Source organism: Caretta caretta, chromosome 2 (assembly GCF_965140235.1).
Source record: "Caretta caretta isolate rCarCar2 chromosome 2, rCarCar1.hap1, whole genome shotgun sequence".
Classification (NCBI taxonomy): Eukaryota; Metazoa; Chordata; order Testudines; family Cheloniidae; genus Caretta; species Caretta caretta.
In genome coordinates, this window is record NC_134207.1 from 128662963 (window position 1) to 128670409 (window position 7447).

Here is a 7447-nt window from a genome sequence, read left to right on the forward strand (position 1 = left end):
CCCTGACAGAGGCAATCGCAGAAGGGTCTGCAATGTCTTTGGTGTTCCATTTAACTAACTCTATATTCTCTTCTGAGAAGGGGTTGCCCATGTCTTTTCTGACCTCAACAAGTACCTTAACAAATCATGCAGAAGAAGTCTGGGCAGTTTTCACTTGCTCATGCTTTCTCACTGGAAAAGACGGGCACCAGCAATTTTCCTCGCCATATTCCACCCCAGTAACTTTACTGTTTTACGTGAAGTTATGAGGGATAGTGAGGCAAAGGGAGAAATAGGCTAAAGAAACTAACTTTTTTTAAAAAAGTTTTTTAAACATTATTGTACCAAAGTAGAAAATCCAGCTTTCAAAAACTGTATTTACAAAGCATTATTTTGGGTGGAGGAAGTGGTGGTGGTGGGGAGATGCAGGTGCAACTCCACTGACTGCTACATCCAGGTCTAATATGGCTCATAAATGTGCCAATAAGTACTTGTTTTCAGGGACCCAAGCAGGTCCTAAGGGTTTAAACAAAAAAGGCAAAACTAATAAACAACCCCTCCCACACACTTAAACTAAGTTCAAGAGTATTCTGGGTATATTGATGCTAGCCCAGTTTGTTCTCTGTGGGCTGAGTGGAGATCTCAATCAAGTGTGGCTTCAAATATCTTATTTTGTTTTTGAGTAAATGTTTTCATCCCCATCCCAGCAGTACCAGCTATACTGTGGCACCAATGGTGCCATCACGCTGAGCCCACACTCTGAAGGGGCCCATTAACTACATTGGGGCCCACAAATATGTTTGGTAGCAGGCCCAAAAAAGGTTAATCCGGGTTTGCCTACCTGAGCCTTCTTTACACTCAGACACATCTTCCTGAAAACACCATCCTGGCCACTATGGATGTAGAAGCCCTCTACACCAACATTCCATACAAAGATGGACTACAAGCCGTCAGGAACAGTATCCTCGATAATGTCACGGCAAACCTGGTGGCTGAACTTTGTGACTTTGTCCTCACCCATAACTATTTCACATTTGGTGACAATGTATACCTTCAAATCAGCGGCACTGCTATGGGTACCCGCATGGCCCCACAGTATGCCAACGTTTTTATGGCTGACTTAGAACAACGCTTCCTCAGCTCTCGTCCCCTAATGCCCCTACTCTACTTGTGCTACATTCATGACATCTTCATCATCTGGACCCATGGAAAAGAAGCCCTTCAGGAATTCCACCATGATTTCAACAATTTCCATCCCACCATCAACCTCAGCCTGGACCAGTCCACACAAGAGATCCACTTCTTGGACACTATGGTATTAATAAGCGATGGTCACATAAACACCACCCTATACCGGAAACCTACTGACCGCTATTCCTACCTACATGCCTCCAGCTTTCATCCAGACCACACCACGTGATCCATTGTCTATAGCCAAGCTCTAGGATACAACCGCATTTGCTCCAACCCCTCAGACAGAGACAAACACCTACAAGATCTCTATCAAGCATTCTTACAGCTACAATATCCACCTGCGGAAGTGAAGAAACAGATTGACAGAGCCAGAAGGGTACCCAGAAGTCAGCTACTACAGGACAGGCCCAACAAAGAAAACAACAGAACACCACTAGTCATAACTTTCAGCGCCTAACTAAAACCTCTCCAACACATCAAGGATCTACAACCTATCCTGAAAAATGATCCCTCACTCTCACAGATATTGGGAGACAGACCAGTCCTCGCTTACAGACACCCCCCAGCCTAAAGCAAATACTCACCAGCAACCACACACACCACACAACAGAACCACTAACCCAGGAACCTATCCTTGCAACAAAGCCCGTTGCCAACTGTGTCCACATATCTATTCAGGGGACCCAATCATAGGGCCTAATCACATCAGCCACACTATCAGAGGCTCGTTCACCTGCATGTCTACCAATGTGATATATGCCATCATGTGCCAGCAATGCCCCTCTGCCATGTACATTGGTCAAACTGGACAGTCTCTACGTAAAAGAATAAATGCACACAAATCAGACGTCAAGAATTATAACATTCAAAAACCAGTTGGAGAACACTTCAACTTCTTTGGTCACTCGATTACAGACCTAAAAGTTGCAATACTTCAACAAAAAATCTTCAAAAACAGACTCCAATGAGAGACTGCTGAATTGAAATTAATTTGTAAACTGGATACAATTAACTTAGGCTTGAATAGAGACTGGGAGTGGATGGGTCATTACACAAAGTAAAACTATTTCCCCTTGTTTATTCCCCCCACCTACCCCTCACTGTTCCTCAGACATTCTTGTCAACTGCTAGAAATGGCCCACCTTGATTATCACTACAAAAGGTTCCCCCCCACACCTCGCTCTCCTGCTGGTAAAAGCTCACCTTAAGTGATCACTCTGGTTACAGTGTTACAGTTACACCCATTGTTTCATGTTCTCTATGTATATAAATCTCCCCACTGTATTTTCCACTGAATGCATCCAATGAAATGAGCTGTAGCTCATGAAAGCTTATGCTCAAATAAATTGGTTAGTCTCTAAGGTGCCAAAAGTACTCCTTTTCTTTTTATAAATAGCATACTGAAGGCTACGTTATTCCACACACTTCATTAAGATTCCATATGCCACTAATTATGCAGGTGTCATTAAACACAGAGCTAGTGTATCTACGTATACACTTCTTAGGGACAGATCATGAAATTACAGTACTTACATGAGAAAAGCAAAAGTTAGTGTGGTGATGAAGTATCACATTTAGGATCAGAGACATAAAACCAGATACAAAACTAGTGCTCAACAGTCCATATTTTTGACAACTTACCCAAAAACTGTTCAAGTGCAATGTCTTGCCTAAACAGCAGCTAAATACTGAAAAATTTTAAAGCCCTATGGAAAGAAAGCAGGGTGGGTGTGGGTAACAACAGAAGAGGGTGGCAGAATGATCACTGTATTGAGACAGTGGCTTTTCAACCTTAAGATGTCCACAGCCAGAGGCAGTAACTTCCTAAGCACTCTAGCTGAGATACTTGTCAGAAGTACAGTATTTGTCTGAACTAATATATTATTTGAAATGTAAAATAAAAGACATTAAAATGTAATAAACTTGCAATGTTACACAAAACTGAGCTTTCAAAAGTTACGTTTATTTTTTTAGATAATATATATAAAAATCAGCTTATGACCCAGCACAAGAAAAGGAAACAAAAAGTTTTAAATCAGTTTATTCACCAGCACAACTACTAAAAGAGAAAACCACATGAATGTGGCAGAAATTTAAACTGTGGTCTGTTGATCACTAATAGACTACAGAGTACTTGCTGATTGCTCATGGGCAGCAGGCTGATCACAACATACTGCATCTATTTGTTTGCAATTGTTTTTTTTCCAACATTACTTTTCGACTTTAAATGGGAGAGTGTCTGGTCCATATAGACCACAAATAGGAGAAGAAACGTCCATGAGACAGTCAGCATAATTATCAGAACAGTTTGTAATACTATTTTACTGTACGGGACTTCTGATTCTCACTAGAACAGCCAAATAATCAGTGATGCAAACAAAGTCTTTTCATTTTTTCTCTTAGGTATCTAACAAACACAATTTCTCTAAAATGAATTACATTTCACACTTCATAGTAGTGATTTCTACATGAAAAAGTTAATTGATTGGATTTAATACTTGTAATGTCACACTTACTGTAGATTCTGCTTTTGCGTAAACTACCATCTTAGCCCTCACATGGACTCAACAACTGCTAATAGAAGATATGGTGTGGGTTTCTCTTTGTACTTGTAGGACATTTATTTCTTTTTGCTGTATTCATGTACAGATGTGTTTGTTGGTGAATGCCTGACTGCAAAAAGATACATGAAAAATAAAATATGATATCCAGAAGACTTTAATTTAAATATCTCTGTGGTCAGAGTGTCCTCTTGAAGACTGAAAGTAGTTAAATCTATTACATAAAAATATTCACTCATCATATCCCAAATTCTTTACTCATGATATATTTCATAGCAAATTTTGCAAGTGAGAAGACAAAAAGCAGCCTTTTTATTTTATATATCTCATAACATATACAATTAAATATCTACTGGCTGTTTTAGTTTATATCACTCTACTGTTAATTGATTCCCTTTATTATAAAATATGCTAGAGCATTTTACAGTTATAGTCCAAAACACTAAAGGTAATTAAAGGACAGCTGATGATTTGACTAGGGTCTCCTATTATCCTACTTGATTTCATTGTTTTTTATTGATTGTTGTTTTATTTGTAAAGAACTGGATGTTGATGGAAATGAGGGATTTACGGCACCCCCACTACCACCTCTTTTTGCAATCCATTGATATAGATGATCTGCAGTAGACATCTGTTCAGTACAATTATTACTTTTTCAAATGGCTTAATCCTACGTCTATGGAAGGTTTTGGCAGAAATACCATTAAGTTTAATTGAAGCAGGGGCAAGATACCACATCATTTTAGCTTAAATCCACTGATGGTAGAACACCAACTTCCAGAGGTATGCAAAGCATATTTTCTTAGACTAATGTTTTTTCTTATTTCATAGAATCATAGAAATGTAAGGCTAGACAAGACCTCAAGAGGTCAGCTAGTCTATCCTCTTCCCCCCGCCCATTGTATTACAATTAAGTATACCAAGACCATTGGATTTATGGTTTATTACAACAATCTAGAGGGGTGTTAATGGGCCATTTCACCTTAAATTGTTGCTTAGAATATGTGCTAATTACTTATGCTAAACTGTTTGCTCTTGTATTTATCTGTGATACTCTGAGAACTTTCCCAGGACCTGAAGAAGAGCTCTGTGTAGCTCAAAAGCTCATCTCTTTTACCAGCAGAAGTTGGTGCAACAAAAGATACTACCTCATCCACCTTGTCTCTCCAATATCCTGGGACTGACATGGTCACAACAGCACTGCATAGACCATCCCTGACAGCTGCTTCTATAAACGGCTCTTCAAACTTCCAGTGACTGGGATTCTACAACCTCCCTAAGTAACCTGTCATAGCACTTAACTATTCTTATACGCACAACGTTATTTTTTCCTAATATCCAACCTAAATCTCTCTTGCTGAAAAATAAGCTGATTACTTCTCCTACACTCAGTGGACATGGAGAACAATTGATAAATATCCTCTTTATAACAGCCTTTTACATGTTGAAAGACTATTATGTCCCCCCTCAGTTTTCTCTTCTCTATACTAAACATGATCAATTCTTTCAACCTTTCCCCATAGGCTATATTTTCTAAGTCTCTTAGCATTTTTGATGCTCTTCTCTGAACTCTCTCCAATTTGTCTACATCTTTCTTAAAGTGAACTGAACTCAGTATTACAACTGAGGCCTAATAGACAAATAATACTGTGTTTTCAGAAACCCCCCATGCTTCCCTTACAATATAAACTGATGAATTTTGTACTTGTGTTTACAGGCAAATGTTTTCAGTAATGGATGGAGTGAAGGGAGGAGTCAAGGTCAGAGAATATGAGGAAACAGTACTGGGAAAGCAACTTGAATTTGAGATGGAAAAAAAGATGCAACACCTTTTTCCTCACCTTTCCCCCGTTTTCTGTACTGCTCTGATGAAAAGAATCTATATGACTTAACCAGCTACCTCCCCACCCATTGTGAGCACTGGCTACCCAATGGAACAACTTCCCATCACATATCTACCATTCTCCGGTATGCTGTGAATTAATAGCATGAGCACTGGGATGAGAGAACTAAGCAAAGTACTAGCATCCCTCTCTAAGTTATGTGAAATGTGACATCCAGACAAGACAATGCTCAGTGTTGTCCAAGAGGCTTAAGCATCTATCTGCTTATGTGGCTTTCTGCACCATCCATAGCATCTAAGCACAATCATAAATGGATTTAATCCTTAGATCACTCATGACAGATAGGGCTGTATGATCCCTGTTTTTTTTTCTAATGGGTAAGTAAGGCAAAAGTAAATTAAGTACTTTACTCAATGTTCACAAAGGAAGTTTGTGACTGAGCCAGGAATTGAATCCACATCTCTCAGTCCCAGCCCCATGCCTTTTACATCCTCTAGAATCCCCCAATGAAATTTTTGCATATTGAACACTAGGGTCATATTCAGCCCTGGTATAAACAAGTGCACCTCCACCAACTTCAGGGACTCCTGCTTTGCCACTCCTGTGCTGAATTTTGTGCCCAGGCTCTTATTTCAAGTTTCAGTTATGATAATGTGCAGGATGACATGAGGGACTCAACTTATTGATTGAATCTGGGGGTCTGCTCAACAGTTGCCACTTCCACCCCTCAGCCCCACTTCTTAAAATCTTCACAAGCAGGTAGTAGTGTTCCTCACCCCCTACCCCCAAGTAAAGAATAGGATGCTGCAATGGTGGTAAGAATTTCTGGAATTGCTGAGGAAATAATGACTTATTTATTTTTATTTATTTTTGGTTCTGCCTTGTTTATTGCCATGATAACTTTTAGCAGAACACTTCTGAAACATAAACAAAGAATTCATCAGACAGTCTATTTGCTGTCAAAGTTCTGCCTGCCTAAAACTTGCTTTGTTCACTTAATTTAAAAAAGGATAGAGAATGTACTACTGAGACAAAATATAAATCCATCTTATGACATGCTAGATTTGTTGGCAACTTTTATTCCCTCAATGGACGCCTCATGTTGAGATGTGTGTGTGTGTGTGCATCAGGTATGACAAATGTGTTCCTCCAAGAAAAGAAAAAGGGTATAAGAGGCAGCCTGATGTTGGAAGAGATTATGTACTGCCCAGTATGTGCATGAGATAGCAAAGAACGTGTGAAAGAAAAGGTCATCTTAACAAAATATTTTCACCAGCAAGAATATAAAGGCAATTTGAAGGGTTTAGTCTTCTGCAATAGAACTGCATCTCTGTAAAGCTATTGTGACAAAGCTCAGTCGTTGCCTCCATGGGTCCCACATTTCCTGGTGGACTTCACTAGCCTCAGAGGCTCACTGTGACCCTCCACATAACCCTTCTTTCTCTAGAGACAAGGGTCACAATGAAAATGAGCCATTTTCATCATAAGCCAGCAAGGGAGGTGAGGAGAAGTTATCCTTCCTTGCACAGTCTCTGTTGTCTCCCAGTATCAGTGACTAATTAGGGGGCAAAGGTGTGTGTGTGGGGGGGAACCCAGGCCCACCCTCTACTCTGAGCTCCACCCCAAGGACCCTAATAGTATCAGCTATGGTAGCTGACCTTTTAGAAACATGACATGTACAATTCTCTGGGCTACTTCCCCCACAGCAGCCCTCACTTCCTCAAGCTCCACTTCATCCTTACCTCAGGGCCTACTTCCTTGTGCCTGATATGGTGTGTACTACTCAGCCTCTCCAACAGCACAACTTCCTTCCAGAACTCCTGACATGGCCACCCACCTGACTAACTGGGAGGCTTTTAACTAGTTTCA